A 23,089-nucleotide genomic window follows, 5' to 3' on the forward strand; every position below is an offset into this window, starting at 1 on the left:
AAAAGAGGAAGAAATAGATTGCCTAAACAACCCCACATCAGAAAAAGATATTGAACAAGCCATCAAAGAACTCACTAAGAAAAAATCCCCAGATGCAGATGGATTCACAAATGAATTCAATCAAATATTCAAAGAACATCGAATCCCAATATTATACAAACTATTTGACAGAATAAGCAAAGAAGTAGTTCTACCAGATTCCTTTTATGACACAAATATGGTACTGATCTGAAATACAGGCATGTCAAAAACAGAGAAACTGTTATAGAAAACTATAGACCAATCTCCTTAATGAATATAGATGCAAAAATCTTAAAGAGGATACTAGCAAAAAAGACTCCAGCAAGTGATCACAAGGGTTATTCACTATGAGCAGGTAGGATTCATACCAGGAATGCAAGGATGGTTCAATATTGGGAAAACCATCCACATAATTGACCATCTTAACAAGCAAACCAACAAAAATCACATGATTATCTCAATAGATGCAGAAAAAGCCTTTGATAAAATATAACACCCATTTCTACTGAAAACACTAGGAAGTATAGGAATAGAGGGGCCTTTCCTAAAAATAACAAACACTATACATCTAAAACCATCAGCAAACATCATCTGCAATGGGGATAAACTAGAAGCATTCCCAGTAAGGTCAGGAGTGAAACAAAGATGCCCATTATCACCTCTATTATTTAACATTATACTTGAAACACCAGCAGTAGCAATCCGACAACCCTGGAAAGACTTAAATAAACTGATGAAGGGAGCAGAACCAAGAGAACATTTATATAACCACTATAGTCATGGGAGGGAAAACAATTTCAAAAGCTTTTTTCAGAATATCCTCATTAACTAGTTCAGACTATAGCTGGTCCTTCAAGTTTTCCAAAAGCACTGAATTAGAACAAACCTGGAAAATAATATTCTTTAAGCCAAATCTGAATAGAATCCATATTTCATTCACTTATAATGTTGCTGCTCATATATCTCTATATACAGAACAGAAAAAAAGAGAAGAATTGCTCTGTTTTTTGTTTGTCATTTGCATGTTTGTATGCTTGGGGTAAGGGGAAGTATTTGTTTTTTTTAGGCTAGTTTTTGTGTTTGTTTTGTAAAAGATTTCTTTATTTGCTGTTAACATTCACTGAAAACAAGTTCCAGGAAATGGTCTGGCAAATATTGACTGGATTCACTGATTTCCAAACACTGTTTTCTCAGCAAGTAGAAGAAAATGCAGACCTGAAGTCCTGGGCAGACTCTTTGGAATTTTCCTGTAAGTACAACTTTACTCTGGAAACCATACATGAATGTGTCTGGATGGTGACCTTACAATAATTGTTTTTATTCTTTTGTGTCATATTACTTTTTTGATGATTGTGATGTGAAACTCAAGATTTGCTTTAAATTTACAATTCATTTATTGTATTAAACTGGCATTGTGTTTTCACAAAAGATATAGACAGGCACTGAATGAATGTTGAGGAAAAAGTATTCCAATTCCCTCCCATCAGGATCATTGAGTCCAAAGAATGACTAACAGTTCAACCAGTCCTAGAAAGAGTGGCTTGGGAGGTTGTGTTATCAAGAGAGAATCACATCTCAATTTTATCCAATTAAAATTGTTCATTTTATCTTTTATTATTATACCTGTCCTTTATTTCTTAAAGAACTTTAACCCTATCTGCAATTATAAAAAATATCCTTTTCTTCCCTGTATAATATCAAAATTTTCATATTGGAAAGTGCCAATTCATATCTTTTATTCATTTACCTAATGGCTCCTCATCCTCATACTTAAATATTCATATTAATTTTTTTCCACATTTTGGATATTAGACTTTATTTCTCTTTCTCAGGTGAGTGGATTTTGGAAGACTCCTGAAACAAGAATGTGGTCCTTTCACATTCTGAACTGGGAAAATTTCTCACCATGGGTAATAGCTTAGTGGGAGGCAGAATTAACCCACACTTTCCAGTTTAGAAGTAAGGGTCCCCCAAAATCCTTCCTGCTAAAGAAGAAAAAACAACATTTTGTTCCAAAAGGCAGTAATACATAAAGAATAGAAAGAGCTGGCCTAGAGCCAGAAATCAAGTTTTGTCTTTGCCACATACTTGTTGTGAGACCCTTGACAAATCATTTAACCTCTTAGAGCTTGTCAGTTACAGAGAAAGTACCAACTAGCAATGGAAAAGAGAATTTCCTTATTTCTGAGTTCCTTATGTCAAAGAAATCACAGATCCAGTTCCTATCATGTTCTCAAAGAATTTGTCTTAAATATTTGGACATAGCAGAGCATTCTTTAATGGATGGAATTTTCCATTTTCTTTGGGTATTTTCCTAAGAAATTCCCTATCAAGAAGCAATGTTAGATGAAATCAAACCTCAGCTAAAGAAAGATGAATATTATATTTACTAATGACTAGTTAGAAAACTGTCATTTTCTAAAGACATTTTAAGGGAGCTGCTAAATGGCTTGGTCGATTGAGAGCCAGGCCTAAAGGCAGGATGTCCAGGGTTCAAATCAGGCCTCAGTTGCTTCCGAGCTGTGTGATCCTGGGTAAATCACTTAACCCCCATTTCCTAGCTCTTATCACCCTTCTGCCTTGGAACCAATAGACAATATTGATTCTAAGATGGAAGGTAAGGGTTGTTGGTTTTTTTAAGGCATTTTTATCCCTTTTCCAGTTTTTAGTCTATTTTTCTTTATTTTTCCTACAATGGTGATTTTTTGTCAACATTACCAGCTTCTCAGTGAGGAAATTCTTTTATCAATGCAGATCAGCAAAGATTCTATAGCTTGTCTTAGTTATTAAAAGGTTGCGTAACTCATTCAGAGTCACAAAACCAGTATGTGCTAGAGGCAGGACTTCATCTCAAGTCGTTATGACTCTGAGGCCAGCTTTTATTTACTACATCATGCCACCTCTCATTTCCTTTTTATTATAAGCAATAAACTATGTGAACATGAAACATTGATATTACAAGGCTGTCACTCTGAAAACCTTCAAGCATTGAGTTCAGCTCCTTCATTCTAGAAATAAAAACCTAGGCCAACTAAGAGGCTCAATGGATAGAGAGGAAGACCCGGAAACAGGAAGTCCTGGAGTCACATCTGGCCTCAGATATTACCTAGCTGTGTGACCCTGGGCAAGTCACTTAAGTCTAGTCCCCTAGCCCTTGCTGCTCTTCTGCATTGGGGAAGAGAGGGAGGAAGAGTCACAGATAGATAGACAGACAGACAGAGAGACAGAGAGAGACAGAGAGAAAAAAAAAGAGAGAAACAAAGAGAGATAAATGGGGGTAAAACTAGACCTCTGAATTTTTTTCAGCTAGGTTCTTTTAGTCCTTTCTCAGAAGGCCCTTCCAGCTCTGAAATTCCCCATCAACAAGTATTTAATAAACACTAAGTCAGGCAATGTGCTAAATGCTAAAAGACAAGGAAAGGCAAAAATAGTCCCCGCCCTAAAAGAGGTCACAATTTAAGAAGGGATATAATATGCAAACAGCTATGGACAAATAAGAAACTGAAGATAATCTCACAGAGAAGGCATCCTAATTAGAAGGATTGGGAAAGGATTCTCATAGAAGGTAAGACTTTACTTGAAACTTGGAGGAAACCAGAGAAGCCAGGAGACAGAGATGAGGAAGGAAAGATTCCAAGGTATGTGGGACAGCCAAGGAAAATGTTTGGAGTTAAGATGGAATGCTGTTTGTGAGGAACAGAAAACAGGGCAAGGTCTTTAGAATGTAGAGCATATAAAAGGAAGCAATGTGATCGAAAAGGTAGGAAGAGGGCAGGTTATGAAGGGTCAAATAATTTTATACCTGATTTTGAAGTAAACAAGGTGTCGCTAGAGTTCAGGGAGGGGAAAGGGGGAAGAAGCATAAAGAAATGTAAGAAATTGGCACAATCATAGAATAGGTAAACATAACTTTTATATGTACTGGGAAACCAAAAAATTCATGTGACTTACTTTATTTTGATATTATTTTTATTGCAATGATCTGGAACCAAACCTATCTCTCTGAGGCATGCCCATATGTTGAGTTGTGATATGTATACAAAATCTAGTTCAAGATATCCAATAAGCAGTGAGACTACAGGTCAAGAGAAAGGTTAAGGCTAGATATATCGATCTAAAAATCTTCTACACAAAGACTGAATCTATGAGGAATGATGAAATCATCAAGATATAGTATAGAAAGAGAAAAAGGCCCAAGACAGAGCCATTGAACACTCAAAGTTAGTGAACATAACCTGGATAAATATCTCTCCAAAAAGACTGAGAAGGAGCAGTCAGAAAGGCAGCAGAAGTACTTGGAGAGAGTAGAGTCAAGAATCCTATGGAGAAGAATGTGTCAAGTAGAAAATCAAGGAGTAAAAGTGGCAGAAGCTATAGAGAGGTAACATAAATAAGGACTGAGAAAAGGTCATTAGAGGTTTCAATTAAACAGTCATTAGTAGCTTTGAAGAGAAGAGGATCAGTTAAATTATGAAGTTGGAAGGCAAATTGCAGTTTAGAACAGAGTGAGAAGAGAGTGGAAGTGTTGATTGACAAGTGATTGTCAGGCCATTGCCTTGTCAAACAGGTTAGTCACAAAAGAGCTAAATTAAATTAAATTAAAGGGACTAAATTATGAAATCCTGAATGTCAGGCAGAAACATTTCAACTTTACTCAACAGAAAACTACTACAGATTTTTAAACAAACTATCTCTATCTAATGATACCTAGATGGAACGTGTGTCTATTTATTGACTATTGGTCATTTTCAATAGTCACTCCATAGTATATGAAATAGGGTGAGAAACTGCCTTTGTTGACACCTTTATTCCCAAGGCTAGTGGTCATTCTGGACATACTTTTATTGATTTAAAACACACTTGTGACAATAGTTAAATAAATATCTTTATGGTGAAAACAGAAGGATTATCACAAGTAGCATCTGCTAATTAGTTTATTTCATGTATATTAAAAATTAATATATATTCAAAATTATCTGCATATTTATATGATATATATGATACCTAGGAACAAAGGCAAATGAGTAACAGGAGTAAAAATTTCATATGTCTGAATGAAACCTCCCATATTACAGCCTAAAAAGAAAACTCTGGAGAAGAGATTGATTAGCCAGAGCAGCTAGAAGTGAGATTAAGTTTCAAAGATGACCGCAGCTGCAACCACTGGTGCCACAGGGATGGGTATGGTAGTGGCAGCACCCATAGGCAGGGATCTGACTTTGCAATAGCTGCTAGGATGGTAGCCATATCACAGTGATTGTGGGAAAAGAGAGAAGCCTCTAAACTCTTAATAGGTATTTGCTGATGTGAGTTCTAAGACTAGGGTCTGAGGAGTTCATATATACCTAGCTCTAGCAGGCAAGCCTCCATTCTATAAAATATATAAGTATATGTATATGTAATATAAAATAATGAAGTTGGTGGGAAGAATGTAGGGAAGACAGGAGTTGTGTGACTTGAATGGACTGATTGTGCTTGTGTTGACTGTTCTTTGAGGTTGATGAAAGAATAATAATCTCCTCCCTCTGTGTCTGTCATAAAAACTTTCCACATGATTTTCCCAACTTATTTAAGCTCTTCCTGATTTCTGTATCTTATAGTCCTGATAGCCATGATCCATAACTTGTTTCTATTTATTATGTGCAAGGTAAAAGTAATGGAAGACACCAGTGAATAGCTTGGAATACTCAGAACTGAACATGTCAAAAGGTTTGGTCAGATACTGATCTGACCAAAGTGCAAGGGTTTTCTTTCATAAGTTGGGAACTGAACTGATTGAGATGAAAATGTCTTCATTTTTATTTTAATAAATAGTAGTGAAAACAGACAAACCACGTGACTTGAAACCATGCACTCCTGGGTTTATGAAACAATTAGCCAGATGGAGGTGGCTTAGGTATATTGAGTGTCTCAGAGAGGCTTCTACTCTCCCAAGAGAAGGACAAAATAGAGTAGGACAAGAAAAAGTCACATCTATTGAAACTTCAGTGAGAGGAGAAAATTGTGGTCCAGGATATTGCATTCTTATTAGCTAGTTTTCAAGATAAGATTGTATCTCTCAAGTGACCAGCCAGGGGTGGATGAGAGGAGGAACCAGCCTTGCATCAGGGACCAGGATAAAAGGGAGGCCTTCTGCTTTTATATTTTGCACTCTTGTGCACTGTAATACTTGTAACAACTGGTAACATGTGCCCATTCTCACGAGAATGAAATGAAAGAGCTCTTGACATACTGACCCCCCCGGTTCACAATCCTTTTTTCCTTTCTTAGAATCAAAATTGTGTATTGGTTCCAAGGCAGAGAAGCAATAAAGGCTGGGCAATAGGGACTCTGACTTACCCAGAGTAGCACAATTAGGAAATGTTGGAGGCTAGATTTGAACCCAGAATACCCATCTCTAGGCCTGTCTCAATCTAGTAAGCCACATAGCTGCTTATTGCAAGAAACTTTTTAAGATTCTAATCCTTTTACTCAATGTGTTGACTTGTGTTTCCAGTATGTCATCTGCAAATGTAATAAGTATGTTATCCATGCATTGATAAGAATGTTAAACAGGAAAAAAAATGTTTAACTTAAAAAATGTTTAAACAGCAAATGTAAAACCTAATAAATGAATAAATGTTTCACTATGTAATGATGGGGAATAGGACAAAAGAACCATGAGGGGAAATTGGAATGTAGGAATGACAGTAGGAAACTGAACAAGGGCTTCTAGGAAATTCTCCTGAGGAGCAGGGTCTTGGGAGCTGAGACACAGAAGAGAGTGGAAGGAGGAGCTGTTTCTCTGGGCCATTTCAAGACACCTGTGGAGATTTCTGTCATTGACAGAAATCCTAACATCAAGGATTTCTGTTTAAACATTGCTGGTTCCTGTCAAGAAACCCAATTTCTTCAAAGACTTTCATTTCATTAGCTATTGAGGTACTGGACTCAAATTGGGGAGCAGTGCTCTCCCCTTTTTCCTACCTCTCCCCTGGCTACAAGAAAACCTTGTACTTTAGTAATTGGTTTTATTTAGAAAGAGATTTAGGGTGACCCAGAACCCCTCTAACTTTTGCCCTTTGCCCCAATCAACAATTAAATCAAATAAGTAGTCAGATCACGAATTCAATCTCATTTATTTACATCGAGAGAGTAAGTCCATTGGCAGACTCCATCTTGTTGCCAGTTTTAGAAAAGACATGAGGGGGAGACTTGTGAGTGCCCCAAACCAGTGCATAGCCAGATTGAGGTCCCTCATACCTCTCCTTGTAGATAAAACTTCCCCACTGCCCTTGAGAGCCAGAACAGCCACCAAGGAGCAAGCCTTCACCGAGGGGAGATCTCCATTTTGTCTCCCTCAAGAAATTCAGCGAGGAGGCAGGAGACTTCTGGTCAAGATGGCGGCTTAGAGAAAGCAAAAGTTCAGATCTCCGGAAACCCTTCCCTACCAAACTCAAACTATATGCTCCTAGGGCACCAAAATTCAAAATGAACAACAGCATAGACCCCGGGAATCCTCCTCCTGGACCTGGATCAAAAGGTACGCCCCCCCCAAAAGCCAGAACCCAAGATCACTCGGACCTAAGGGGTAGGCAGAAGGAAGGTCCCAGGACCCATCACCCCCAACCCAGAGCACCGAGTCCAAGGCAGCAGAGGGAACCTCAGAGCCTCAGGGCAGGCTATTCTGAAGACCACTTCCTGAAAACAACCTGACTCAGATGAGGGGGCACCCAACAGAGACAGCAGGGAAACAGAGAAAGACGGGGGGAGCTTGTAACCCCCTGGCTGGATCCTTCCATCCGAGTCTCAAGGGAAGGTCCCTGCTTCAGAGCATACTCAGTTCAACCCAGGGAAAGCTAATAATATCAGGAGCCCTCGGAGCTCCTGGAAGCTGCGGCCCCTCCCCCCTCAGAGTGCTGGCTCTTCTGGCCAGCCAAGGAACAGAAACAAACACCCCACGGAAAGGGCCAAGCCAGGCTCAGAGCATGGAAGTAAGGCAATGGAGAAGCATCGGGAGGGAACTGAGGAGGGCAGTAACACGGAAACACCAGCAATTCCTGGCTTCCCTGAGAAGACAGAACAACAACTGCATAGAATGGACAATCTGCCTAGGGCTAAAACCTCTGAACACCAGACAGAGATAAGAAAAGCTAGTCCTCCCCACTCAGAGATGGCAAACTCCACAGAAGCACAAAAGCCCCAAAATTCCAAGAAAAACAAGAATAAGGGGGCAACTTTGGACACATTTTATGGAACAAAAATACAAAATACAGAGGAGATAGAAGAGGAAACACAAGCAAATGCTCCAAAACCTTCCAAAGGAAATGGAAACTCTCCACAAACCCATAAAGAATTTGATTCGGAAAGGATCAAAAAGATGGAAGCCTTCTGGGAGGAAAAGTGGGAAATAATGCAAAAGAAGTTCACGCATCTACAAAACCAGTTTGACCAAAGTGAAAAGGAAAACCAGGCTTTAAAGGTCAGAATTAGGCAACTCGAAGACAACGAGCAAGAACTAATAAAGCAAAGCCAAAAGACCAAGAAATTAGAAGAGAACATAAAATATCTCACTGACAAGGTGACAGACTTGGAAAATAGAGGAAGAAGAGACAATTTAAGAATAATTGGACTACCAGAAAAGCCAGAAATAAACAGCAAATGTGACATCGTAATATAAGATATAATCAAAGAAAATTGCCCAGAGATCCTAGAACAAGAGGGCAATACAGGCATTGAAAGAGTTCACAGAACACCCTCTACACTAAATCCCCAAAAGACAACTCCCAGGAATGTAATTGCCAAATTCCAAAGCTTTCAAGCAAAAGAAAAAAATCTTACAAGAAGTCAGAAAAAGACAATTTAGATATAAAGGAATGCCAATCAGGGTCACACAAGACCTTGCAAGTTCCACTCTGAATGACCATAAGGCATGGAACATGATTTTCAGAAAGGCAAGAGAGCTGGGTCTTCAACCAAGAATCAGCTATTCAGCAAAACTGACTATATACTTCCAAGAGAAAGTATGGGCATTCAACAAAATAGAAGATTTCCAAGTTTTTGCAAAGAAAAGACCAGAGCTCTGTGGAAAGTTCAATATCAAAAAAACAAAGAGCATGGAATGCCTGAAAAGGTAAATATGAAGGAAAGGGAAAAGGAGAAAAATATTATCTTTTTCTTTTACTCAAACTCTCTTCTATAAGGACTACATTTATATCAATCTATGTATACTAACATGTGGGGGAAATGTAATGTGTAAATAGGGGGGAAAGAAAGACCAAATAGAATAATCTTTCTCACACAAAGATTCACACGGGAGGGGGAGGGGAAGAAAACTCCTATAAGAAGGAGAGGAAGAGAGTTTTTACTTAAACCTTACTCTCAGGGAAATCAACTCTGAGAGGGAAGAACATCCAGATCCATTGAGATTTTGAATTCTATCTTACCCAACAAGGGAAGGAAGAAGGGAAAACCAAGGGGGGTTGAGGGGAGGGAACACAAAAAGGGGAGGGAAGAAGAGGGGGGAGAGGGAGGAAACAAAAAGGGAGGGACTATAAAGGGAAACATATCAAGGGAGGGGACAAGGGGGACTGATTCAAAGTAAATCACTGGACTAAAAGATAGAGCTGAAGAAGAAAGGTTTGAATTAGGGAAGGATATCAAAATGCCAGGGAGCCCACAAGTGACAGTCATAACTTTGAATGTGAATGGGATGAACTCACCCATAAAACATAGAGGAATAGCAGAATGGATTAGAATCCAAAACCCTACCATATGTTGTCTTCAAGAAACACACATGAGGTGGGTAGACACCCACAAGGTCAGAATTAAAGGATGGAGTAAGCCCTTCTGGGCCTCAACTGACAGAAAGAAGGCAGGAATGGCAATCATGTTATCTGATAAAACTAAAGCAAAAATAGACCTGATCAAAAGGGATAGGGAAGGTAATTATATTTTGTTAAAAGGGACTTTAGATAATGAGGAAATATCACTAATCAACATGTATGCACCAAATAATATAGCACCCAAATTCCTAATGGAGAAACTAGGAGAACTGAAGGAAGAAATAGATAGTAAAACCATATTAGTGGGATACTTAAACCAATCATTATCAAATTTAGATAAATCAAATCAAAAATAAATAAGAAAGAGGTAAAAGAAGTGAATGAAATCTTAGAAAAATTAGAATTAATAGACATATGGAGAAAAATAAATAGGGATAAAAAGGAATACACCTTCTTCTCAGCACCACATGGCACATACACAAAGATTGACCATACATTAGGTCACAGAAACATGGCACACAAATGCAGAAAAACAGAAATAGTAAATGCAGCCTTTTCAGATCACAAGGCAATAAAAATAACAATCAGTAATGGTACATGGAAAACCAAATCAAAAACTAATTGGAAACTAAACAATATGATACTCCAAAATCATTTAGTTAGAGAAGAAATCATAGAAACAATTAATATTTTCATCGAGGAAAATGACAATGGCGAGACATCCTTTCAAACCTTTTGGGATGCAGCCAAAGCGGTAATCAGAGGTAAATTCATATCCCTGAGTGCATGTATTAACAAACTAGGGAGAGAAGAGGTCAATCAATTGGAAATGCAAATAAAAAAACTCGAAAGCAATCAAATTAAAAACCCCCAGGAGAAAAGCAAACTAGAAATCCTAAAAATTAAGGGAGAAATTAATAAAATTGAAAGTGATAGAACTATTGATTTAATAAATAAGACAAGAAGCTGGTACTTTGAAAAAAACAAACAAAATAGACAAAGTACTGGCCAATCTAATTAAAAAAGGAAGGAAGAAAAGCAAATTAACAGCATCAAAGATGAAAAGGGGGACATCACCTCCAATGAAGAGGAAATTAAGGCAATCATTAAAAATTACTTTGCCCAATTATATGGCAATAAATATACCAATCTAGCCGATATGGATGAATATATACAAAAATACAAATTGCCTAGACTAACAGAAGAAGAAATAGAATTCTTAAATAATCCCATATCAGAAAATGAAATCCAACAAGCCATCAAATAACTTCCTAAGAAAAAATCCCCAGGGCCTGATGAATTCACCAGTGAATTCTATCAGACATTCACAGAACAGTTAATCCCAATACTATACAAACTATTTGACATAATAAGCAAAGAGGGAGTTCTACCAAACTCCTTTTATGACACAAACATGGTACTGATTCCAAAACCAGGCAGGTCAAAAACAGAGAAAGAAAACTATAGACCAATCTCCCTAATGAATATAGATGCAAAAATCTTAAATAGGATACTATCAAAAAGACCCCAGCAAGTGATCAGAAGGGTCATCCACCATGATTAAGTAGGATTTATACCAGGGATGCAGGGCTGGTTCAATATTAGGAAAACCATCCACATAATTGACCACATCAGCAAGCAAACCAACAAGAACCACATGATTATCTCAATAGATGCAGGAAAAGCCTTTGATAAAATACAACACCCATTCCTACTAAAAACACTAGAAAGCATAGGAATAGAAGGGTATTTCCTAAAAATAATAAACAGTATATATCTAAAACCATCAGCTAATATCATCTGCAATGGAGATAAACTAGATGCATTCCCAATAAGATCAGGAGTGAAACAAGGATGCCCATTATCACCTCTACTATTTGACATTGTACTAGAAACACTAGCAGTAGCAATTAGAGAAGAAAAAGAAATTGAAGCCATCAAAATAGGCAAGGAGGAGACCAAGTTATCACTCTTTGCAGATGACATGATGGTCTACTTAAAGAATCCTAGAAATTCAACCAAAAAGCTAATTGAAATAATCAACAACTTTAGCAAAGTTGCAGGATACAAAATAAACCCACATAAGTCATCAGCATTTCTATATAATTCCAACACAGCTCAGCAGCAAGAACTAGAAAGAGAAATTCCATTCAAAATCACCTTAGACAAAATAAAATATTTAGGAATCTATCTCCGGAGACAAACACAGGAACTATATGAACACAACTACAAAACACTCTCCACACAACTAAAACTAGACTTGAGCAATTGGAAAAACATTAACTGCTCATGGATAGGACGAGCCAATATAATAAAAATGACCATCCTACCCAAACTTATTTATCTATTTAGTGCCATACCCATTGAACTCCCAAAATATTTCTTTAGTGATTTAGAAAAAACCATAACAAAGTTCATTTGGAATAACAAAAGATCAAGGATATCCAGGGAAATAATGAAAAAAAAACACACAAATGATGGGAGCCTTGCAGTCCCAGACCTTAAACTATATTACAAAGCAGCAGTCATCAAAACAATTTGGTACTGGCTAAGAGACCGAAAGGAGGATCAGTGGAATAGACTGGGGGAAAGCGACCTCAGCAAGACAGTATACGATAAACCCAAAGATCCCAGCTTTTGGGACAAAAATCCACTATTCGATAAAAACTGCTGGGAAAATTGGAAGACAGTGTGGGAGAGATTAGGAATTGATCAACACCTCACACCCTACACCAAGATAAATTCAAAATGGGTGAATGACTTAAACATAAAGAAGGAAACCATAAGTAAAGTGGGTAAACACAGAATAGTATACATGTCAGACCTTTGGGAGGGGAAAGACTTTAAAACCAAGCAAGACATAGAAAGAATCATAAAATGTAAAATAAATAATTTTACTACATCAAATTAAAAAGCTTTTGTACAAACAAAACCAATGTAACTAAAATCAGAAGGGAAACAACAAATTGGGGGGAAAAATCTTCATAGAAACCTCTGACAAAGGTTTAATTACTCAAATTTATAAAGAGCTAAATCAATTGTACAAAAAAACAAGCCATTCTCCAATTGATAAATGGGCAAGGGACATGGATAGTCAGTTTTCAGATAAAGAAATCAAAACTATTAATAAACACATGAAGAAGTGTTCTAAATCTCTTATAATCAGAGAGATGCAAATCAAAACAACTCTGAGGTATCACCTCACACCTAGCAGATTGGCTAACATGATAGCAAAGGAAAGTAATGAATGCTGGAGGGGATGCGGCAAAGTAGGGACATTAATTCATTGCTGGTGGAGTTGTGAACTGATCCAACCATTCTGGAGGGCAATTTGGAACTATGCCCAAAGGGTGATAAAAGACTGTCTGCCCTTTGATCCAGCTATGGCACTACTGGGTCTGTCCCCCAAAGAGATAATGGAGAAAAAGACTTGTACAAGAATATTCATAGCTGCGCTCTTTGTGGTGGCCAAAAATTGGAAAACGAGGGGATGCCCATCAATTGGGGAATGGCTGAACAAATTGTGGTATATGTTGGTGATGGAATACTATTGTGCAAAAAGGAATAATAAAGTGGAGGAATTCCATGGAGACTGGAACGACCTCCAGGAAGTGATGCAGGGCGAGAGGAGCAGAACCAGGAGAACATTGTACACAGAGACTAATACATTGTGGTCTAATCGAACGTAATGGACTTCTCCATTAGTGGTGGAGTAATGTCCCTGAACATTCTGCAGGGATCTAGGAGAAAAAAACACTATTCATAAGCAGAGGACAAACTGTGGGAGTAGAAACACTGAGGAAAAACAACTGCCTGACTACAGCGGTTGAGGGGACATGACAGAGAAGAGACTCTAAACGAACACTCTAATGCAAATATTAACAACATGGCAATGGGTTCGAATCAAGAACACATGTGATACCCAGTGGAATCACACGTCGGCTATGGGGCGTGGGGGGGAGGAAAAGAAAATGATCTTTGTCTTTAATGAATAATGCTTGGAAATGATCAAATAAAATATTATAAAATTAAAAAAAAAAGAAATTCAGAGACTCCGGGAGGGAGTAGTGAGGGAACCCATTTTCATCAACTCTTTCCTAACTGCCTTTAACCCTCATTTCTCCATCTAAGGAGTGTGAGTCCCCCCCCAAAATTACAACTAGAGACTTCTACCATGATTGCTGTCAAACCATTAATGACAATATTGGTGTCCAATCAGTTCAAAAGTTCTAAATACAAGTTAAAAATTTAATGCAGTCCTAAGCTTCAATAGCTTAAAGTATTGTGCTAACACTTTTAGGGCATCCTGTACTTTTCAAGTAGCCCATATGTCTTCATCTTTTTGTTGTTGTTGTTGTTGTTGTTTTGAACCCTTTGTTAGGGTTTAAAACCTTTTATTAGGGTGTGCTCCACCAAAGGAGCACACAAAGACAATGCAATTCAAGGAAGGGAAAGCCTTTATTACTAGCACGCTATCACTAGCATGCTAAGGGAAAGCTCAGCAAAGAGTTCCGTTCTGCCAGAGTTGGGACCCTACATATATACCTCACAATATTACTTAATGCTGAAATGTTGCAACTGGTGTTGCAAAGTCCTGAAATACCCTGCAGTCAGCTATTTGCTGAAATGTTTGCAACTGGGCAGCATAGCTGTAGGATGTGTTTATCAGATGGGTTGGAGGTCCTGTGCCCTTTTTCTTTTACTTCATTCATCACTTCTTTTCAGGGACCACCATGAGGAATCATCCTCATGGGAAAGGCCTCATCAAGTGGGGAACCCTCTTCTGTAAGCCATGGGTAGATATCACTGGATGAGAACCATGAGCTGAACTGTATTAATTCAGTCTTTAACAAACTGGACTAACCGGTTCAAAATGCAGGGGCCAAAGGTGAGAAGGAGGACGAGAAGGACTAAGGGTCCCACAAGGGTAGAGATAAAAGTTGTGAGCCAAGGGGAAGACTGAAATAACTACTGATACCACCGCTGGCCTGTTGCCCAAACCCTCTCCCTGGAGTCTAGGCTCTTTTTGAGCTCTGCTATTGATGCTCTGATAATGCCAGTGTGGTCTGAGTAGAAGCAACACTCCTCCGAAAAGGGCAGCACAAAGACCACCCTGCTGGAGGAATAGAAGGTCTGGTTCTCTCCAATTAAGACCTTTGAGTCTATGGAGTCTACACAGGAGGTCAAAACCTGAGGATGCACACAACCATTGGGTGCCTTCGGGTGGGAGAAGGTATTTACTGTTGCTAGGAGTCATGAGGATGTAAGGGAGCAAATGAATTTCCCTGACAATAGTCAGCCCAAGTTTCTTGGTGTATAATGCCCATGTCCTCTTCCCCCTCGCCTAATATGTAAGGGAAAAGGGACGGTTGTCTAAGTCTTATGTAACTTCTTCAGAGCTGAGAATGGGTGCTGTCCCTGCCTATCCATTAGGAGAGAGAGGAATTGACTGTAGGCAGTGTCCAGAGCATCAGGCTGGGATGGTTGCAGAGGTTGCAGTGGCATCTCCGTGACGCCCATGAATGCTTTTACCCTAGAAGCAACTAGAGAGATGACAAGGTTACAAATACAAGTTCCACATATCCCACAGGGGAGTAGCCAAAACTGGAGTGGTTGCTAATCACCGTAAAGCCTCAGGTTTTGAATATACCTCAGAGGCACTGAGACCTTGGGCTAGAGTCCTGGGGTTCCCTCCACTTTGGGGGTGCTTCATACAGACCCAACAGTTAGAGGGACCCACTTTGACTACTGCTTCCCCAGGCTAAATCATTGAATTATATGTCCAGCTGGCTGGGTATGCATGATTTAAAACATAGAAGACCCAAAATTTAAGGAAAGAAATAGTTATGGTCAGGTAGTTAAAAGCTAAAGTAAAAGGGGTTAAGATAGCAGGGAAGGAAAGGCTATGGGCACAGGGTCTTAGGGACTTGTCCTCAGTGAATGCCTGGGTCCTAGGTAGCTGGGAATCTGCTTGGAGATGTGGAGGATATGTCCAGCGACTGCTTCCCCCGATGGGCAGACAGGTCACAAGGGGAGATTCAGCCCCTAAGATAGAAGCGTAGAAACCGGAACGAGGGCAAACAATAATACAATACAGTACAATAGCAATTGGCATTACACATTTGCATTTGGGTACCTTAGCCAATAGACTTCTTCAGAAATCATCTTCTGACAGGAATAGATCCCTTTGGGAAATCAGATTCCTGAGTTGTTTGTAGAGTTGGTATGTGATGTTTCTGTTAAAGAATATTCTTTTTCAAAGAACACATTAACTATAACATCTATAAACATTTGAGGAACAATATTTTCCAGATGAATTTCTTTACCCCAGATTCTGGGGAAAATTCAGGAGAGCTTTGAGCTATTCCAAGCTCAAGATCCAAACTTCAATTAAGGCTGCAAATACAAGCCATCAATTAACAAACTTTACCCACTTCTCAAAGTATGTTCCCTAACAAGTTCGAGAGTGTTCAATTATTAACCTAATAGGTTGTTTGGGGAAATGGAAACTTTAATTTTCCAACTTGTATTATGTGCTGATTATGGGAACTTGTCATAAAGGAGGAAGGCCCAGAAAGGGAAAATATCTCCTCATGTCACAAAGGACACCGTGAGTGGCTTCATGTACCAAGCAAGGCTGTCACTGCCATTATTGTTTCACTCAAGGATTAGCAGCCTAGATAATCAGGAAAGTCCAGTCCAAGGTGAGCTTTGAGCTGCCTTCTCTAACTATCCTAGGACTTTTCTCTCTCCTTAGAGCACTTTGTCGCCATTGGATCCCAGAAGCCTTCTTTTTTCCTTAAAGGACAAGTCTCACCCATTACAGCTCAGAGAAATTCTGCTTACAGCAGTCCAGAAACAAATCTCCATATCCTCAAACAAGCTTTTCTGACCATTTGCCCTCTCTAAGGATTCCTTAAAGCCTATGAGTCTACATAGCAATTATTCTTGCATATTTTGGCAATAGTTAATTTATCACAATTTAGTCATAAAACCTGAACAGGAATGTTGAACTCATTAGCTCTACAGTAAACAAAAATCAGGGCCAGATCAAATCCTGACCTTAGGCCATCTGAAGGAACTAAGACAAAATCAGTCAGGAATCTCTCTAAGGAATTTTCAGAGAAATTCCAGAATTATTTGTGATTTTACAAAACTACATACATCAATTCTAGAAATTATCCCTAAATTAAAGATCTAATTATGAAAACAGAACATCTATCTGTTCTCTTTCACCTTTTCTCTCTCACTCTCTCTCTCTCTCTCTCTCTCTCTCTCCCTCCTTTCTCTCTCTCTCTCTCTCTCTCTCTCTCTCTCTCTCTCTCTCTCTCTCTCTCTCTCTTTTCCTTCTTCCTTTACAAACCCACATACTAAAGCTTTATGGACTTTAGATCAAAGTCCCTTCCTTCAAAATTCAAATCCAACACACCATCCCACCTTCTCTGATTAACTTAAGTCAAACAAACATACTGGTGGTATCACTTCAATTGCTAATTGGTAACCCAAACGAATTCTGATTTAAAGGATTACATCACTGAAACACTATCTTTAGCATAGTGCTCATCCATTATAAATTTCAGTTCATAGTACAAATTGGTAAACTGAGGTAACCACTGAGTATCGAACAAAATCTGTGGCACAGGTTTACAATGAGCTTTTGTTTACATCCAAACAATACTTAAAATACATATTTTAGCAGCAACTCCCATAACAATTGTAAAATTCTGAGCAAGCATTTTTCACATATATGTCATTTTCAACATCCTACCCACTCTTTGGTTACTATGTGCCACAAATATCTTTATACAGATCAAAAAATGTAATCAAAATATCAACCAACAAATCCCCAAAACTTGTGTGAGGTAACATCAATTACATTATCACTCAACTCATTTTATCACTCTGGACATGGAATGTTTGCATTAGCATCCCACAGCTTCAAGCAAGCATCTTGGTCAGACAGGGCTGACAACATCTACTTGCTGAAGCACCTTAAAACCTCCAAAATGTACAATTAAAATATACTCATCTTTAAGTTCTATCACACAGTGATTGTCAACCTTTTGAGATCCCTATTTCAGTCCCTAAGTATCAGTCTGGAACAATTATAAGTACTTCTTTCTCCTTCCTGTGAGCAAGGAAGGGGTTAATAGCTTCTGAACAAATTATCCTAAGGCTGCTTAGCTTGATTTAGATTTTATTACTTAGCAACCATGTCCCATCCTTCTTTAACCAGTGAGTTTACTATAATTTAAAAGTTTGAATGTATCAAACCCCTTTCATAATAATTTACTCTCAATGGATTTCAGTTTGAACTCCACACTTCCAAATAACTCTGATTAAGTCCTTTAGAAATGTTTCAGTGTAACCAAACTGAAGTGCAAAGCATTTACCTGTACTCCTCTCAAACCTGTCCAAAGGAGAATAGAACCTTCAATTTAGTTTTCTTTTTAGCTCAAAACATTGCTGCATTCCTAATTAAAGTCCATCAACATTATTACAATTTATAATTTGTTATATCTATTTCATACTAGAATTCATAGTATCAGTTAGTATCTCTATTCATTACTCTTATTGAAGTGGAGCACTTCATAAAATGAATCCAGACACTCCCAAATTCCAATTATTAACTTATATAGATAGGTTACAAGATATAAAGTTACTTTCTTTCACATACAGGTTCTTATTTGTCAATCAAACAAACCTTATCACAGACATAATTATGTGAGGTCAGTGGAGTGGACAATCCTTAGGTTTGTCCTCAGGGATTGGTTACTTTCACATGTACTTAATCACTTCTCCCTAGTTAGCTACATGTTACCTGGCATTCCAGACTGACCTCTCTGATATTCCTGAAATTCCTTTTGTTTCCTGACCCTCCTAATTCTCATCCTTTGGCTAATTATGGTCCATTCTGTGGCCTACCTAACCTGCTTGACCTCCTGGCAGGAAGGGGACTGGGTTTGTTTCCTAAGAAGAATGTAGGAAGGGATAGATCTGCTTTATCTACTTCAAATTTAATTGTCTTCTCTTATTGGGAGACTACTTCATTATTTCTTATGGCTTCTCTTCTTTACCATTATTGTAAGTAGAGGAAAGGCACTATACTGTATTTAATCCTCATGACAAGCCCTCTTGATTTCAGGGCTGATTAAATTTGTCTTGTTAATGACATACAGTTTGCATATCATAAGCCCTTAACCTTTTTAGGTGGAACAAATATAGTACAAATGCACACATAATTTATATATGAATACATGTTCATCTCTAGATCACAAATTCCTTTCTATGTATTTTGCACATTTTTAAAACAATTCATATAACCTTAGTCAAAGAAAATACCGTTTAGCTCAGCACTAGTATTATTAAATCCTATGCACAGATTACCCACTTTAAAAACGTTTTGTGTGTCACATGAGTACTTGTTGCTAGTTCTGACATCACATAAATTAAAATAAAACTGATTTGAAAAATACCAAGTTTAAATTCTAGAATAAGTTCTTCTCAACAACATAGTAGCTTCTTCTGGATGACTTTTACATCCATAGAGTAGCCAGTACAATTTCTGTCCTCATAGAATAAAACATTTCTTCTCTGTGTCAGGCTGACTATCAATCACATTTAGACAATTCTCAAAAATTCACTGAAACCATTATGCATTGCAAGATCCAACAAAACAAACCTCTAACCATGAGTTTGTTTGTTTTGTTTTTTTGTGCTCAATAAAATCTGGCTAACATTTCACATTTAACTGACAAACAGTAACCACAATACATTACATTTGATCCATATCAAAATCAGTAGCAATCCTCTCAAGTTGAGAATTAATTTTAAATTAAAATTGCTAACTGTGGAGTAAAAAAATCTCCCTTTTCTGCTCAGAGTTTCTCTCTTTCGCTCCTTTGGGGGCCCATCCAAGGGAAGAAAGAGGGAAATATCATTGAACAGGTATTTGCTTTTGTCCTCTGTTGAGGATTTTTGACAGTGGGAAAGTTCAAGCTTGCAATTCCCCCCTTTTTACATAGAGACGAGACTGTGACAAAGACAAAGATAAATAGTAACATACAATGCTGTGACAAGCATGCTTTGAGAGGAAAAAATAATAGGTGTTTTTAGGATCCATTCTTACGAAGAAATATTTGCAGGGAGGAAATTCATTAAAACAGTTTCGGCATACTTGGGGAAGCTGTGATGAGCTAAGCCATCTGATTGACTGAGATGACTTTCTTGTTCCCTAGCTCTCTCTGAACTGATCTTATCAAAAATTGACTCTTTTTGACTGAGATTTCTTAACAAAATGCTTTTGTAGTATCTGGCCATTTGGGTTGGAGGTGGGCTATTCCTGAGGCTGGCTGGGTTTCTCAAGGAAGGAACTTTTAAATCCCCTCCTATTCAGATTCTCTCTCCTACTTGAAAGCTTGCTACTGGAACAGGCACAGCCCTTCCCCCATAACCTACCCCATTGAGATGCAGGTGGGGGAAATGGGGGAACAGCCACTACATTCCCCGCCTTACCTCCATTCCCAATTTATGGGCACAGACTTTGAAGTCCAGATAATGGCTCAGGACCAAGTCCAGGGGGACTGACTGCCCCTGGCCCATGACTGGGATGGAGGAAAGGATCAAGGGCAAAAAAGAAGAGGAAGAGAACAAGACAGAGAAGTGTTAGGCAGAGTGCCAAACAGAGGATTTTTCTGTGGCTCAATAACAAAGAGAAAAGACAGACAAAGAGACAAAAAGACAAATGAAGAATTTTCTTTCAACTCCCACCTTTTACTTGTCCTGTGCCTGCAGTGCACAGTGCCCTTTTACTTAATCTGTGCCCCTAGTGCATCCACTATGGGACTTACCTTGTCAGGGACTCAAACCCTAGTCTCAGGGGCTTGAACCCTGGACCACTAGAGGCTCGAACTCTGGTGCCCCCGCTACAATGTCGGGGCAGAGGGACTCAAACCCCCTCATGTTCCAGACAAGATTTCAAGGCACCAGACAATTCTCCCCACCCATCTCACCGCAGTCACTTCCCACCTTTCCGGACCTGGTTCCTCAGGGAAAACAGGGAATGCAGATACTCGGTGGTCCACACTCGGAAACAAGTGAGGATTAGGATTTTTCCCTGGGGGCTTAGCATAGGAGGACCCCTATAATCCAGGGGTACAGGATCTCTTGTCCACTAAGCCTTATGTCCAACCAGAGTCCTATACACATATTCATACAACCATTCATACTTCCTTAGTCTCACCTCTTGAGAATTGTCACAGGACCTGGAAAGAGCTTCCCTTGTCACGGTGGTCCTCAGGGGGTCACACGGACGAGCCCCCAAATGTTAGGGTCTGAGTTGCAGACCACCCAAGGAGAACACAAAGACAATGCAATTCAAGGAAGGGAAAGCCTTTATTACTAGCACGCTATCACTAGCATGCTAGGGGAAAACTCAGCAAAGGAGTTCTGTTCTGCCAGAGTTAGGACCCTATATATATACCTCACAATATTACTTAATGCTGAAATGTTGCAACTGGTGTTGCAAAGTCCTGAAACACCCTGCGGTCAGCTATTTGCTGAAATGTTTGCAACTGGGCAGCATAGCTGGAGGATGTGTTTATCAGATGGGTTGGCGGTCCTGTGCCCTTTTTCTTTTACTTCACCTTACCTTCCATCTTGGAGTCAATATTGTGTATTGGCTCCAAGGCAGAAGAGTGGTAAGGGCTAGGCAATGGGGGTTAAGTGATTTGCCCAGTGTCACACAGCTAAGAAGTGTCTGAATCCAGATTTGAACCTAGGACCTCCCATCTCTAGGTCTGGCTCTCAATCCACTGAACCACCCAGCTACTCCCTCTCTTCATTTTTCATACTAGGATAGTGTGAGATTCTGGCAAAAGTGTCATTGCAATTTAAGAATATTCTGTCTATGTAATTTGAACTAGTAATCCTATCAGAAAAGGAAATTAAAAGTTAATCAGGTATGATCAGTTCTGAATGAAGCCATGCTGGTCACTCCTTTCATTCATAGATATACCCTAACCATCTCTTGGGTTTGGACTAGGGTCATTTCCAAATCCAGGAGTCAAGAAGACCTGAAAATTAGTTCAAACCATTTGCCCTGATTTTTTATCTCTCCTGTCATTAGTTTGCCAGTGAGTGCAGTTCGTCCTTGTTCTTTGGACTTTGGTTAATACATATTACAAAACGTTTAAGTTTCCTTGTTTCTCTAAAGTTTCTATCCCATTCAAATCATAAAATAGAAGAAAGACTGGTATTAGTGATGCAATGCCCAGATCCAAATCCTGATTCTGCTACTTATTACCTAAATATCTTTGAGCAGAGCATGTAAGCTTTCTTCATCTTTAAATGATAATGTACTTTATTATCTCTAAGTTTCCTTCTATATTATGATTTTATCTTTAGGCAACAAGCTATATTACAGATCAGGTTGGAAGCAAATTGTGAATGATTTTAGAAATAGAAGTTGAATATTTAGACCAGCTCTGGTCTTTGACCCTTATAGATAAAGAGGCTCCTTGGTACCCGATCCCCAGTTCCTCTTACTTGAGTAGATCAAATAGAATTTAAGAACCTGGAAAGACTTGTTTCCAAAAAGATCTCCATCTGGGGCCATTGTGCCCAGGGCTCCCAACTCAAATCCAGTGACTGCTGATTAGTGAGTGTTTCTCAGTGCATCTCCCCTCCCTCAGTTCTCTTCCTCATGCTGTCTGCCTTCCTCTACAGCCCCATCCTATCCATCTGCCTCATCTTTTGTTCCATTTCTCTCACTCCTACACTCTCTGTGCTTTATTAAACAGTGATTACAGGCTCACTTCCCACTACCATTTCCTGGCAAGTACTCAAAGAACCAGGCATGTCTACACCATTTCATAAATTCTTGAATTAATTAGCAATTCAATTGGCACAGGAAGCAGGGTACTCCATTGACAGTCTAATTAACCAAGCAGGTCAAACTATTGGGAATTTCAGCCTAGAGGGGTGTGCTTATTAAGAGGTATTATCTTGCCCACCTGTAATCTTACCTGTTTCACTGCTTGCTTCCCCATGTACCTGAGCATCCATTCACCTTCCTATGCTCCTATCCGAGAGCACCAAGACTTTCATTCTAGTAGGGAAAGACAGACAGCCTGCTAGCTGTATATTCCCTTTCAACTTAAATGTGTGGAAAGAGTTTAAAACCATAAGAAATTGCCGGACAGGTTTTTTTCCAGTGTACCTAGTATCTCTGTCTCCTGTCCTTTCTCTCTTCCCCCACTTTGAAGAGTATCTCCTTGACCCCTTTCCTCTTTCTTCATGAGCAC

At 38.9% G+C, this 23,089-nt stretch overlaps 1 protein-coding gene across 2 annotated transcripts in view; it reads left to right on the forward strand.

Annotated features, from left to right (window-relative positions):
• The first annotated feature begins 1,136 nt into the window (after window positions 1-1,136).
• LOC100024696 (serpin A11-like) overlaps window positions 1,137-23,089 on the forward strand; it is a 54,859-nt gene continuing 32,906 nt past the window's right edge. The window contains exon 1 of one of the 2 annotated variants that reach the window (XM_007473643.3): window positions 1,137-1,270. The gene's annotated coding sequence lies outside the window, so the exon portion shown is untranslated. Of the gene's footprint in view, window positions 1,271-3,502; window positions 3,587-23,089 lie in introns of those variants that run through there. The other variant, XM_056811325.1, reaches the window with a different exon arrangement.

This window comes from Monodelphis domestica, chromosome 1 (genome assembly GCF_027887165.1).
Source record: "Monodelphis domestica isolate mMonDom1 chromosome 1, mMonDom1.pri, whole genome shotgun sequence".
Taxonomy (NCBI): domain Eukaryota; kingdom Metazoa; phylum Chordata; class Mammalia; order Didelphimorphia; family Didelphidae; genus Monodelphis; species Monodelphis domestica.